Here is a 15,561-nt window from a genome sequence, read left to right as displayed (position 1 = left end):
TTTTTCGAGACAGTCTCGCTCTGTCGTCCAGGCTGGAGTGCAGGGGCACCATCTCGGCTCACTGCAAGCTCCACCTCCCAGGTTCAGGCCATTCTCCTGCCTCAGCCTCCTGAGTAGCTGGGACTACAGGCGCCCACCACCACACCCGGCTAATTTTTTTTTGTATTTTTAATAGAGATGGGGTTTCACCGTGTAAGCCAGGATGGTCTCGATCTCCTGACCTCGTGATCCGCCTGCCTCGGCCTCCGAATTCTTTTCTTTTTTTTAAGGATTTTATGTGGGACTGGCTCAGTTTGTCCAGCCAGATCACTTTTTTTTTTTTTTTAAACCGCGCCACCACACCCAGCTAACTGTTGTATTTTTAGTAGAAACGGGGTTTCACCATGTTATCCAGGCTGGTCTCAATCTCTTGACCTCGTGATCTGCCTGCCTCAGCCTCCCAAAGCGCTGGAATTGCAGGCATGAGCCACTGCACCTGGCCCAAAACCTATTAATTATTTCTTACTGCTAAGTATGGAGAACTCTTTGAGCTTATGAAGTTATTGATTAGTACACACCATTTAAAGGGCTCTAGAACCTTAGAATTGTTCATAATCTGATCCATAAATCCATTCCAGTAATCTATCCTAAGAAAATAATTCTGAATACAGCAAAAACTTCATGTACAAAGAAAAATATTTCTAACCTATTATTCCACAATAGCAAAAAATTGGCAATAGACTATTTGTCCAAATATAGTAGAATGGCTAAGTAAATACATGGACTATTTTGTAGTCATTGAGAAAATTAAGAACTTATGTAAAATATTAAATAATAAAACAGAACACAGTTTACAAAAAAGACATAAAATATTAATAGTGGCTATCTCTGGATGCAATTATATGTTTTTTTTGGTTTTTTTTTTGTATTTTATTATACTGTGGTCTCCAAATTAAAAAAAAATAAACATTTTTATAGACAAAACCAAAATGCTTAAAGAATATTTTGAGCCTCATTTATAAAATAAACCGAACAACCTCCCATGTCTCCTCATTCCCTATGGGAGAAAGCCTCTTTGCTTTTCAACTCTTACCTCTCATCATTCTCTGCCCCAGGCCTTGCGAGGTTTGCTCTAAATGAACACACCATGATGCTTTCTAAGTTGCTTTTGTTTACATCTTTAAATGTCTTACCCACTACCTTTGTCCACCTGGAAAACACCTATCCACCAGCAACTCTGTGATCCTACAGCCTTTAGAGATACCCGATTACACTGACATTGGAAGGGAGGCAGAGGCAAACAAGTAAAGTGATCTTAAAGAAAGAGGTTGTGCCTTACTCATCTTTTCTCTCCTGCCAGTGCTTGGCATACAAATAGGTGCCCAAAATGAATCTGTTGAATGAGTAAGTATCAATACCAAAGTGGTGAGAACTGAACTAGCTAGGGTACCTCTGCTCGTGAGGGGTTTTCATTTGTTGAAGGAAAACAATCCCCAAAGAGGCAACTGGGGAAGCAGACAGGCCTGGGCTTGACACAGCAACACTGAGCAAATTATTCAAATAGTGAGCATTTGCTTCCTCACAACAACAGAGTTAATTCTAACAACCACACAAAGCTGTTGTGAGGATTAAGAGAGATATGAGACACTGCCATAAAAAGAAACTCAAATAATAGCTCCTCTCCCATTTGCTGAAGGCATTAAAAGCATGTCCTCCATAAGCAGCCAGGAGACATGAATAATACACATCAGAACCCCCAAGCTAGTGACATATGGCATCCAGATGCATACTTTTGGCAAACTGCTGAAATCTTATGTCTGTTTTCCACATTTATAGCTATAGAATGTCAGCAGCTGCCAGACCAAATTAAGATGATTACATTGATGCTGTCTGTTCCTTAGATCAAAGCTCCTAGGAAGACACCCAAAGTATAGATACAAGTCTTCGTAAATCAACAGGCCCTGTGAGTGGCAGCTCATCCACAGGGATAGCAAAGGTGTATGTAGCTGGCATGGTGGCAGATTGTACAACTTCTGCCACCAGACATACCATCACATGTACGTGCGACATACACCATTACATCTAGGAACACCTATCATGATAGCGACACCATGAACATTATACATAAGACAGGTGAGGCAAGTCATGAAAGGTTCTATGAGATAGTCTCAGGAAGCAGTGGGAGGGACCACAAATTGCCAGTAGGTTCACAGAAAGCCAGCCATCCTGTATACTAATACTTTACTATGTTTTTATTTCCTCATCATAAGAAGGTGATATCACCATCTACTTGTGTGGTGGTGTTCTGAAGATTAAATAGGAGAACATGCATAAGCCTCTGGCACAGGGAGGATAGCATGTATGACTACTACCACTGCCTACACACAGGACATGAATGCCAGGCCTCCCGGTGCTGAGTTTCTCTCTCCAATACCAATCTCAGTAGAACTCAGTTGACCTTGATGGTTGTTTTCAAATAATAACCTTAATTTATGTAGACTGGCCAAAATACAGCCAAAAGAAGGAAGAAGAAAATGTTAGGGTGGAGAGAGAGGATCCCCTGGTAGCACAACTTCTCTTCTGGATTTTCTTTGAGAGGTGATATACTGCAAACACAGGAATTCACGGGGCACTCACTCCATTACCAATCCAGTTAGGCAGCACACAGGCCCTCCGTTCTAAAGGAAAATAAAAGGAATTTGCTGGGGGGAGAAAAAACAAGCCACACACACAAGCAAGTCTAATTCCTTTAGACAGGAAGCACACCTGCCTAAGATACTACAGTATTCCCAGTGCTTAGTATACAGAGCCTAGTGCACAGCAGGCACTCAATAAATATGCTGAATGAATAAATGCACCCATCTGATTCTATACCAAATATTCCTGTCTACCAATTACTCTTCTGACTCTTTAAATACCCACTATGATCCAGGCCCTGGGAAGATTATGTAGCCAACACTGGTGTGAAAAATCATACCTATGGAGGGTTCTTTTGGAGCCTAGAAGAAACAGATAAAGGAGGCGTTTATTCATGAAACCAGCACTTAGAGACTGCATCAGCAGTTCCAGCTCCATGATGGCAAGCTCCTGGAAGACATGAACCAGATCACATCTCTCCTGTGTGGCTAGGGCCAACTGCACGTGTAGAATGGTGTTTCTCCTATGCTTGGGACAAATACGTCTCACAAAACCAAAACTGTGTTAATATTCATGCTTCCCACTTGCCTTAGAACGGGGTATAAAACTTGTTTTTTTTTTGATATGGAGTCTTGCTCTTGTTGCCCAGGCTGGAGTGCAATGGCACAATCTCGGCGCACTGCAACCTCCGCCTCCCGTGTTCAAGTGATTCTCCTGCCTCAGCCTCCTGAGTTGCTGGGATTACAGGCGCCCACCACCATGCCTGGCTAATTTTTGTATTTTTAGTAGAGACGGGATTTCACCATGTTAGCCAGGTTGGTCTCACACCTATAATCCCAGAATTTTGTGAGGCCGAGGGCGGTGGATCACCTGAGGTTGGGAGTTGAAGACCAGCCTGACCAATGTGGAGAAATCCCATCTCTACTAAACATATAAAATTAGCCGGGCATGGTGGCTCATGCCTGTAATTCCAGCTACTCGGGAGGCTGAGGCAGGAGACTCGCTTAAACCTGGGAGGCAGAGGTTGCAGTGAGCTGAGACTGCACCTTTGCACTCCAGCCTGGGCAACAAGAGCAAAACTTCGTCTCAAAATAAATACATAAATAAACATAGTGAGAAGACTGGCGTTTCACATTTTTTGCATTTTTTTAGCATCGGTCCTAATAAAAGACAACTAGATTCCCATATTTGCTTCTGGGTTAATTTTTTGCAATATATGTTGTTTTGGTAGAAGTAAATGAAAAATCCAGTCTCACACAGAAAAGTAGTTGGAAAAGGAGAAAGTAAATAGATTTTTCAGTCACTGCACCTCCCCTCTGGCAATACACATTTAAAAACATAAGAATAGTCTGAAAAATGATAAAGTAATGAGGACATTTAAGATAGAGCAAGGGGGCTGGGTGTGGTGGCTCATGCCTGTAATCCCAGCAATTCGGGAGGCCGAGGTGGATGGATCACCTGAGGTCAGGAGTTCGAGACCAGCCTGACCAACATGGAGAAACTCCATCTCTACTAAAAATACAAAATAAGCCAGGTGTGGTGGCGCATGCCTGTAATCCCAGCTACTTGGGGGGCTGAGAAAGGGCAATCACTTGAACCCAAGAGGTGGAGGTTGTGATGAGCCCAGATCGTGCCATTGCCCTCCAACCTGGGCAACAAGAGCAAAACTCCATCTCAAAAACAAAAACAAAAACAAAACAAAGAAAGAAAGAGCAAGGTAAGTATAACTGGGGGACCACTGGGACAAAAGTCAATTCAAAATCCAATGCTTATTTTCTGGAACTGAAAATAAAGTTCATACATGTATTAAATCACAGACTCTTAAAACTTCCTTAGCCACTTAGTAACAGTTTTAGAAATAAAACATCTCCCATTTGTTACCAAAAAATGCAAGTTTTCCAGATTCAGAGAGTAAATCCTTACAAATCATGCCCCCTAAGCACTTAGTGCATTCATCCTGCCCATCTCTTCTGATGTTACCTCCTTTACATTTCCCATCCTTGAAGGACATGTTCATTAGCTTTATCTTATATTAGCTTAATTTGCTTGTTTGGTTATTGTTCTGTTTGGTTATTTTTCTCCAATTCACAGCAAGTTGCAAGTGACTTAAGTTTCCCAGGAAAATTTATATATTTATTTTTTTTATTTTTATTTTTTATTTTTTGAGACAGAGTCTCGCTCTGTCGCCCAGGCTGGAGTGCAGTGGCCAGATCTCAGCTCACTGCAAGCTCCGCCTCCCGGGTTTACATCATTCTCCTGCCTCAGCCTCCCGAGTAGCTGGGACTACAGGCGCCCGCCACCTCGCCCGGCTAGTTTTTTGTATTTTTTAGTAGAGATGGGGTTTCACTGTGGTCTCGATCTCCTGACCTCGTGATCCGCCCGTCTCGGCCTCCCAAAGTGCTGGGATTACAGGCTTGAGCCACCACGCCCGGCCGAAAATTTATATTTTTATAAAAGGCTACTTTTGGACCCAGAAGAAATTTTATATATTGAGATTTCCTGTCATATTATGGAGTATTTAGGGGCAAGAGCCTTCCTTGATGAAGGAATAGAGGGTCACTGTAGGGGAGACAGACAACACGGTATTATGGAAATAACATAGGCTTCAGAATTACACAGGCCTGTGTCCAAATTATAGAGCCAGTATTTATATGAAGTTAGGGAGTTTTTGTTGTTGTTGTTGTTTGGGTTTTTTGTTTGTTTGTTTTTTGAGACGGAGTTTCGCTCTTGTTGCCCAGGCTGGAGTACAATGGCGCAACCTTGGCTCACCACAACCTCTGCCTCCCGGGTTCAGGCGATTCTCCTGCCTCAGCCTCCTGAGTAACTGGGATTACAGGCATGAGCCACCATGCCCAGCTAATTTAGTATTTTTAGTAGAGATGGGGTTTCTCCATATTGGTCAGGCTGGTCTTCAACTCCCAACCTCAGGTGATCCACCCGCCTCAGCCTCCCAAAGTGCTGGGATTACAGGTGTGAGCCACTGCACCAGGTCAATGTTAAGGAAGTTAATTGACTTTTCTGGGATTCAATTTCCTCATTTATAAAATATAGAGAATATCTTCCTTGCTGAGTTCATGTGAGGATAGGTGACTAAACTTAACCCAGCATAGTCCATGTAAAACAGGAACTAACACTCTATATGTGGTAGTTATTATGTGATGCTCTCTGTGTTAGAGAACCTATCTTTAGAAACATCAAGTAATATGTCTTGCCACACAACTACCTCATTCCTCCTGACCCTAGAAATGAAACTTACATGCCAATTGTTCATATCTCCCAATTGCCATATATCTTTCTCTGTCTAGTTGAATCCTTTCTTTGTTTTTTTCTGTTTGTTTGTTTTTGTTGTTGCTGTTGTTGTTCTGAGATGGAGTCTCACTCTGTCACCCAGGCTGGAGTGCAGTGACGCGATCTTGGCTCACTGCAACCTCCGCCTGCTAAGAAGGGTTCCAGCGATTCTCCTGCCTCAGCCTCTTGAGTAGCTGGGACTGCAGGCACACGCCACCACACCCAGCTAATTTTTTTTATTATTTAGTAGAGATGGGGTTTCACCATATTGGCTAGGCTGGTCTCAAACTCCCAACCTCAGGGAATCCAGCCACCACACCCAAGTGCTGGGATTACAGGTGTGAGCAACCACGCCAGGCCCTATCTTTGTATTCGTTTGGAGACTGAGCAGAGACTGTCAATGCCTAGGACTCTGCTTCCTTTAAGCTACTAGGCATGTAGTTTACCTCCTCTTCCTAATCTGGAGGGGCCCACTTTTCCTAATAGAAATGATGGTGCTGGCCACTAGGAGATTCTTTTTGTTTTTTGAAACAAGGTCTCACTCAGGAATCCAGGCTAGAGTGCAATGGTGCAATCATAGATCACTGTAACCTTGAACTCCTTGGCTCAAGCAATCTTCCTGCCTCAGCCTCCTTAGTAGCTAGAACTACAGGCTCATGCCACTATGCCTGGCTAATTTTTTAATTCTCTATTTTTGTAGAGACAAGCTCTCACTCTGTTGCCCAGGCTGGTCTCAAACTCCTGGCCTCAGGCGATCCTAACCACCTTGGCCTCCCAATGTGTTGGGATTAGAGGCATGAGTCACCAACAGGCCTAGATTAGATTCTTAATAATGTTTGCCTGTGAGCCCTTGGGATTTTCTGACCCACAAAAAAGGAGCACTATGGTCCTAGAAAGAAACTTTCTGTTATACTCCACCAACCTTTCTCTCCCTGGGATTTCCCAGTAGCACTTTTCATGGATCTTTTACCTTTACTGATCTTTATATGTCCCTGCCAAAATTTCTGAATGCATCTCAATTTATATTTAATTCAAATACTATGTGCATTACTTATTAGAAAGGAGACAATTTTGCAAAAACAAAGTTACCATAAAACCAGCAAATACTGTATCTGTAACTAGATTCATGAGTAATAAGAAGAATAATTTCAATAACAGGAAACTCTGGGTAATACCAAGGCTATAAACTAGGTAAAGGCTAAAGGTAAATATCATTAGCTCCAGGAGAGTACCCTGTCTAAATGACTAGTGAGCTAGCAAGTGCTCACTAAACAATAAAAACCTCAAGGAAGACAAATTAAAGCCAGGTAGAATAAATAAAATAAAATGTACAGTCAGCAGCTATGATTTACATATTAAACAGAAACTTACCTGTTTGATCAAGTTCAAGCACAAAATAAGGAACACACAGAGATTTAAATAACTTCTTTACCTGGAAGAAGTCGAAAAACAAGGAGGAAAATGAAAAATGAGGTTACAACCAACAGGAGAATCTCTTATCCAGCTTCATTACTTCCTTTCTCAACCAGCCTTCACCTTTGAAAACTTTCCAATTCACTTTTATGTAACCCATAAGATTCTCCCTGTTGACAGTAATGATATTTAAGAGTATTTGAAGTCTGTTGATTCTATTCAATTGTCAATGATTCATCTGTATCGCTTCATAAGTTACATTTTATATGTTTAGTGACTCAGTCTACCTCATTATAAAATGGATTTAATACCATATTTAAAAAAGCATTGGAACACTTAATGTTTCCAAAGCATTATGTGGCAAACCTGAGAAAAATATATTCTTACAATAGTCAAAGTATTATTTCTTTTTTGGCTGAGTAATCTTCAACCAATAAATCAGTTACAAAAAAAGCTATTATGCCCTGAGACTGTTAAATAAAACAAACAAACAAAAAATCATATGCTCATGGTTATACAAATTATACCGATAAAAAACAAAATTTTATTTAAAAGTTACTTTTACCACTAGATAACATTTAAACTACTGACACAAGAGACTTTTATGTACAAGACACAAACAGCCTGTCAAATAATTTAGGAAAGTTTAGAACCATATTCCTCCAGTTATACAATAAAATTTAAAAGGCCAGAGTAGCCTGAAGTTCACAGAGATGATCAATGAGGAAAATGTATTCTTGAAAAACAAAAAACAAAAAAAGTCTCATTCTAACCTTAACTACTAAAACAGTAGACTTCCTATTGTATAGAAGTACACTGGGAGATTTCTGTCATTTTTATAGGACCAAATTCAACATTTTGATAAAATGGGAAAATAAGTTCATTCATTCAACATCATTAGTCTTCTTTTTATTTTTTTATTTTTTTTTTGAGACGGAGTCTTGCATTGTTGCCAGTGGAGTGCAGTGGCACTATCTCGGCTCACTGCAATCTCTGCCTCCCAGGTCCAGGCAATTCTCCTGCCTCAGCCAACCAATTAGGTGGGACCACACCCAGTCAATTTTTGTATTTTTAGTAGAGATGGGGTTTCACCATGTTGGCCAGGATGGTCTCAATCTTCTGACTTCGTGATCTGCCCACCTCAGCCTCCCAAAGTGCTGGGATTACAGGCGTGAGCCACCACACCCGGCCAGTAGTCTTTTTCTTAAACTCTTTTAGATGGCACCTAAGCCCCAGTCTGAATCTGAATTCAGTTCCCCCCACCACTCTGAAACAGCTATAAGAAACGAATATTGCAATTCTGAAAAGGTGGAGAGGATTATCTTTGCACTTTAAAACCTCTTCACAGCCAGATGCATGCAAAACACATACGGTAACTAATGTGTTATGCAAGAGTGGAAAGCTACATTATGCAGAAGTTAGTTTCCTTATGGGCACTTTCCAACTTGAATTAATGCAAATGACATTACTCATCCCAGAGAGACATGCACATTCATCAGACCAAGTACCAATATAAAAACAAAGTTTCTCAGCCAGGCATGGTGGCTCACACCTGTAATCCCAGCACTTTGGGAGGCTGAGGCAGGTGGATCACGAGGTTAGGAGATCAAGACCATCTTGGCTAACATAGGGAAACCCCGTTTCTACTAAAAATATAAAAAAATTAGCCGGGCATGGTGGCGGACGCCTGTAGTCCCAGCTACTCGGGAGGCTGAGGCAGGAGAATGGTGTGAATCCGGGAGGTGGAGCTCTGATTTACTCATATCCCACTTGTTAAATAAGATGATTAAATAAAAACTAAAGAAAAAAACCTGGGAACATTCTACTTCAAGGTAATTTAAATAAATAAATAAATGTGAACAGCTAAGTATATGAGTCGTATACCCTCAGAAGAAATTCACCACTTTACCAGGAAAAGCACCTAATCATCTTTCACGGCCAAAGACTAGAAAATTAATTTCCAAATTAACTGGCATCAATCTGAAAACAATCTGAAATCAACAAGGTAAAACCAGGGGATGTTTATCTAGAAGACCTGACATACCCAGTGATTGTTTGGATAATGACATTAAATAAATTTGCCAGGATAACTATATGTTGTTGTTGCTGTTGTTGTTGTTGTTGTTGAGACAGTTGCACTTTTGCTGCCCAAGCTGGAGTGCAATGGCGCGATCTCAGCTCACTGCAGACTCCACCTCCCGGGTTCAAGCAATTCTGCCTCAGCCTCCCGAATAGCTGGGATTACAGGCCTGCACCAACACACCCGGCTAATTTTTGTATTTTTAGTAGACATGGGGTTTCTCCATGTTGGTCAGGCTGGTCTCCTGACCTCAGGTGATCTGCCTGCCTCGGCCTCCCAAAGTGCTGGGATTACAGGTGTGAGCCACCGCGCCCGGGCAACTGTATGTTTAAATAAGAATGCAAATAACTAACACAAATGTTATAGGAAAAGTTCTTCATTCCCAGGTTAGTTTTAATTCAGTAAAACTGGGGAAATACAGGCAAGGCTTTGCATTTTCAGGGATAGGCAGGAGAGCTGGAAAATGAGGGAGTTAGTAGATTTCAGAGATAACAGTAAGAATAAGAACATTCTGGGGCATAATGGGGACTAAAAAAAGAAAAAAAAAAAAGAAAAATGACAGGTCAAAGAGACCTGGAATTGCAAGGAGCACACTGATGATCCATCACTAGTAGCAATCCTGACCGCTAGCCCAACTCTTCATTCCAGAACTAGGGCAGGGTTAAAATTGGAATTTTCTGTTTACTTACTTATTTTATTTCTTAATTTTTATTTCATTTTATTGATTGATTGATTGATTGATTGATTGATTGATTTAGATAGAGTGTTGCTCTATTACCCAGGCTGTAGCTCAGTGGCACGATTTGGCTCACTGCCACCTCAGCTTCCTGAGTTTTTTTTTTTTTTTTTGAGACGGAGTCTTGCTCTGTCACCCAGGCTGGAGTGCAGTGGCCGGATCTCAGCTCACTGCAAGCTCCACCTCCCGGGTTCACGCCATTCTCCTGCCTCAGCCTCCCGAGTAGCTGGGACTACAGACACCCGCCACCTTACCCGGCTAGTTTTTTTTTGTATTTTTTAGTAGAGACGGGGTTTCACCGTGTTAGCCAGGATGGTCTCGATCTCCTGACCTCGTGATCCGCCCGTCTCGGCCTCCCAAAGTGCTGGGATTACAGGCTTGAGCCACCACACCCGGCCAGCTTCCTGAGTTTTAAGTGATTCTCATGCCTGTGCCTCTTGAGTAGCTGGGATTACAGGCGTTCACCACCACAACTGGCTAATTTTTGTAGTTTTAGAAGAGACAGGGTTTCACCATGTTGCCTAGGCTGATCTTGAACTCCTGGCCTCAAGTGATCTGCCTGTCTCAGCCTCCCAAAGTGCTGGGATTACAGGTGTGAGCCACCATGACCATATGTATTTATTTTAGAGACAGAGTCTCACCCTGTCAGCCAGGCTAGAGTGCAGGGGCATAATCATAGTTCACTGTAACCTTGAACTCCTGGGCTCAAGTGATCCTCTTACCTCAGCCTCCTGAGAAGCTAGGATTACAGGCACATGCAAACCATGCCAAGATATATATATATGTTCTTTTTTTTTTCCATAAAAATAGAGTCTTGTTATGTTGCCCAGACTGGTCTCAAACTCCTGGCTTCAGATGAACCACTTGCCTTGGCCTCCCAAAGCATTAGGATTATAGGCATAAGCCACTGTGCTCAGCTCTCAATTCTTTAATAATGTTTGAAAATATAAGCAGAGTGACTGAATGCCTGGCACATAGATGGCACTCAAATGGTAGCTATTAATCCACTGATAGGATTAACTGTACTTAGCATTAAGTCAGGTGTTTGTTGATTACCATTTAATCTAGCCTCAGTACTGACAGAAGGAAGATTAACCACCCGAGGTTAGTCCTGATAGGAAAACGAAAAATGCAAGTAGTTATTTTATTTAACAAACACCAATACAGTGTTTACTATGTGTCAAGTATGTTCTATGGCTTTTATAAATATTTATTAATTTAATCCTCCTAACAAACTTATGATATAGGTACTATTATTATCCACATTTTACACATGGGAAAACTGTACACCACAGGTAAACAACTAAAGTCACATGCCTGATAAATCACAGAACCAAGATCCACCCACACTCTGACTTTAAAGTCTAGGCTCTTAACCATTGTCTGGTAATGAAAAAGACTAGACAAGCACATAATTTCAGAACTAAGAAAACCCTCAGGCTGGGCGCAGTGGCTCATGCCTATAATCCCAGCACTTTTGGAGGCCGGGGCAGGAGGATCATAACAAGGTCAGGAGTTCAAGATCAGCCTGGCCAACATAGTGAAACCCCATCTTTTCTAAAAATACAAAATTAGCAAGGCATGGTGGCCTGCACCTGTAGTCCTAGCTACTCGGGAGGCTGAGGCAGGAGAATTGCTTGAACCAGGAGGCGGAGGTTGCAGTGAGCCAAGATCACACCATTGCACTCCAGCCTGGGCAATAGAGTGAGACTCTATCTCAAAAACAAAAACAAAAACAAAACCCTCAATAAGCAACTAGCTCAAGCCCTTCATTTTAAAGATTAAAAAAAAAGGAAGTGGCAGGTGGTGTGGGGGTGGGGGCAGTAGGTTCCAAAAGCAGACAAGAATTGCAGAACTAGATAACTAAGCCCCCAGAGGACAAGAATTACATAGCAGTTTTCTAATGCCCAGCCCTCTTCTAAATTCTCTAACACTTACTGCCTGTCCAATCATGTAGAATTTAGCAAGGGTTATATGAGATCATTTTTCTTCTTAAGCCTATGTTCTGCCCTCTCAGTTGAGCTAAATCCCCAGGGATGGGACCTGTGTCTTCCGCCTCTTTGCAGTCCTACTCACAATATGATGTCCTACAGGAAAGGCATCACTATCCCATTGATTGGGATGAAGCCTAAGGTGGCATCGATGCATAATGTGTTCAGGAGAGAGACAAGGATGAAAGGGTCTCCCTACTTCAGTGTTTTCACTGCCCACCTTCCTTTATCTTTACTTGGGAAAAAAGTACGCGTGTGCACAGGCACACACAGGCACACACACACGTGCGCAAAGCGAGAGAGAGAAAGAGAGTCCAAAAAGCCCATAAGCCCATTTATTTCTATGTAAGGCTTCCAGAATAAAAAGGCTTCTGAATTCAAGCTCCTTGAGATCTGGAAAGTAAGTCATGGGGCAGACAAGTTGAGAGAAAATTAAACTTAATAATAAATTAACCTCCCAGTGAACCTGGACAGATGGCCACTTATGTTTACCTAAGGCTCCATTGTGTAGGCCTAGAGCTAAACTTCAGTGACACGTAAATGCCCTCAGTCTTACTATGAAGCACCAGACAGATCACGTTTGCCTTTCAATTCTCAACCTGGTTTATTCAGGGTGGACTAAACTAATCCTCCCCATGGCTGTAACCACTGACCTTTTCTCTTTGATAACCTAAGATTAAGAACCAAGTAGGAAACAGTTTATTCTTTGTGAAGTTATATTCCCCATAATAAACCACAGCAAGAAGAGATATTTATCAAAATTTGGTAGTACCCTAAGTAACCGTTCCTTATAAAATATTCCCTACAGATGTATCTGAAAGGACAGTACATCAACTGGTTTGGTAACTCCCGCACCCTAACCTTATCTGAACTTGACTACCTGAAAACATCTCATACTTCCCAAAAGCTCAGAAAGAGATTATTCAAGCAGTATTGTGTTATCAAAACCGCATTTTACAATTACTCTAAAGCAACTTACACCTACAGACACTTTTCCTTTTTTTTTTTTTTTTTGAGACGGAGTCTCGCTCTGTTGCCCAGGCTAGAGTGCAGTGGCACAATCTCGGCTCACTGCAACCTCTGCTCCCGGGTTCAAGTGATTCTTCTGTCTCATCCTCCCGAGTAGCTGGGACTACAGGCGCATGCCACCACGTCGGGCTAATTGTTGTATTTTTAGTAGAGACAGGGTTTCACTACATTGGCCAGGATGGTCTTGATCTCTTGACCTTGTGATCCGCCCGCCTTGGCCTTCCAAAGTGCTGGGATTACAGGTGTGAGCCACTGCGCCCAGCCTGCATACACTCTTCCTAAAGGTGAAATCCAATTCTTTACACTTGAGCTCAAAAGTCTGTCAAATTGCTACAATTCCATTTAAACCCCTTGAGCTTAAAGCCTTACCTCAGCACAGCGTGTGCATGTGGACCTACTGAAGATGACCACAGAGTGACCGTCTATATAGGCCTGAAGCAGGGCTCTGAGGTCTGTAGTGGCCGTGCTGGTGAATCCTGTTGGGTTCTCTGGCAAAGTTTTACCAGGGTGATGATCTTTAGCTAGAAGTAATGGAAGTAAGGATGGTAATTATCACAAAGGAAAACATGATGATGCATTTTCTAATATTAGGTTCACTCTAAGAGCATTACCATTTCAGTCCCACAGGCCAAAATAAGGAATCTGAGGAAGGAAGGACTCTAATGAAGATTATAGATTTAGTTCTTTCATCTGACTGGAACCTCTGACAAATTATTCAATATTCCTGACTCAGATCACACTCAAGATATGTTCTCGGGGGATCCTGCCAAGTAACAAGCCATAATTGGAAGATTCCCTGGATGCAGGAAAATAAGTAACAGGTCCGAAATACTGAGGCCACATTTTATGCCATCTCTATTCCCAACCATGGTTTAACTGCAGAGAGGCCAAATGTCAGACAGATGTCCCCTTCCAACACAACTCTGCTTACAGACATAGGGGCAGACCTCTCAAAGCAAGGTTTACCCATTTTCTCCCAGGCTAACTCCTGGATAAGCAGATACAGGATCTTCAGGCAAGATGCAGCAAGATTGCAATAAAAATACTTGCTGTGGATTCTCTGTTTTCTCCTCAGGATTTTGTGCTGGCCCAATCAGGCATCAAAATAAACATGATCCAGCTTAGTGGTATGTTATCCCCACATGACAGCACTGTCATCCTGGGCATCATCACCAGTCAAAACCACCAAGAGATTGCTACCTCCAGCTTGTAAAAATGTTTAAACTAGCCGTCTTCTTCAGGACCCACAAATAAACCAAGTTCAAGCCCGCCCTTACTACTTGCTCCTTAGGTGATTTCTTCTCATTTCTGCTGATCCAAGTAAGCCATTCATCCTTCTTCAATCTCCTTATCATCTTCATAGTTGGTATGTGTATTTATCCAGAACTAGACAGAGGGTTAATGTTTGTATGCCTCCTTTCATTTAATCCTTCCAGCAATATCGTTAGGTGGGTACTGCTACCATCATCCCCATTTTACAAACAAGGACACAGACTCAGAGAGGTTATGCAATGTCCTCAGGGTTGCACAGCTTACAATAAGTAATGTAGCTAAAATTCAAAGTTAGGTTATCATTCTCTAGAACCTACACTTTAAAAAAAAAACAGGTTTAAAATAGAGAAGTCTTTTGGAAACATAGCTTTTAATTTTGATCAAGTCAAATATATCTTTTTCTTTTTTGCTTGTGCTTTTGGTGTCATTGTCATATATAAGAAACTATAGCCTATTCCAAAGTCACAGGGATTTTACTTTTTTTCTAAGTGTCTTATAGTTTTAGTTCTTACTTTAGGACTATGATCCATTTAAAGTTAATTTTCAGGTGTTGTGTGAGGCAGGCATCCAACTTTCTTCTTTTGCATGTGGATAACCTGCTGTCTCAGCACTATTTGTTGAAATGACTAACCTTTCCCTATTGATATGTCTTGCCACCCTTGTCAAAAATCAATTGACCATAAATGTAAAGGTAGAGCCCATGCTTTTAACCAGTATGTTATACTGTCACTACACCTAGACTGATATTTAAATGGTGTTAATAAAATCAGCTAAATTCCCAAAATGTTTATTATTAATCATTATTATTATTAATCATTATCTCTAGTAAGCTTTCACTTTCATCATACTTTTGGTACTATGTGTTTTTAAACCATGAACATGTATTATTTTATAAAAATAGTTTTTAGAAAGTAGTTAATTTAAGAAATTTTTAAATAACCTCTATCATACAATGTCAATTTAGGGTCAACAACCAAGAGACTGTTTTATTATATACCAGACAATCAAATGTTACTAATCCTTAACATATGGATAGAAAAGTGAGGCCGGGCGCGGTGGCTCAAGCCTGTAATCCCAGCACTTTGGGAGGCCGAGACGGGCGGATCACGAGGTCAGCAGATCGAGACCATCCTGGC

The 15,561-nt window shown here is 41.5% G+C and overlaps 1 pseudogene across 1 annotated transcript in view; it reads right to left on the bottom strand.

The window, feature by feature from the left end:
* Window positions 1–5,134: 5,134 nt before the first annotated feature.
* The window catches only part of LOC105508150, a 14,389-nt pseudogene continuing 3,962 nt past the window's right edge, over window positions 5,135–15,561 (bottom strand). Inside the window, exons 2-4 of the transcript XR_001001214.1 lie at window positions 13,523–13,674; window positions 7,276–7,336; window positions 5,135–5,175 (exon numbers count right to left, since the gene is read on the bottom strand). The product of XR_001001214.1 is annotated as a 60S ribosomal protein L9-like (transcript). The remainder of the gene's footprint in view (window positions 5,176–7,275; window positions 7,337–13,522; window positions 13,675–15,561) is intronic.

Source organism: Colobus angolensis, unplaced genomic scaffold (assembly GCF_000951035.1).
Source record: "Colobus angolensis palliatus isolate OR3802 unplaced genomic scaffold, Cang.pa_1.0 Scaffold10, whole genome shotgun sequence".
Classification (NCBI taxonomy): Eukaryota; Metazoa; Chordata; class Mammalia; order Primates; family Cercopithecidae; genus Colobus; species Colobus angolensis.
Note: the sequence above shows the minus strand (reverse complement) of the source record. Positions and strands in the feature narration are given on the sequence as shown.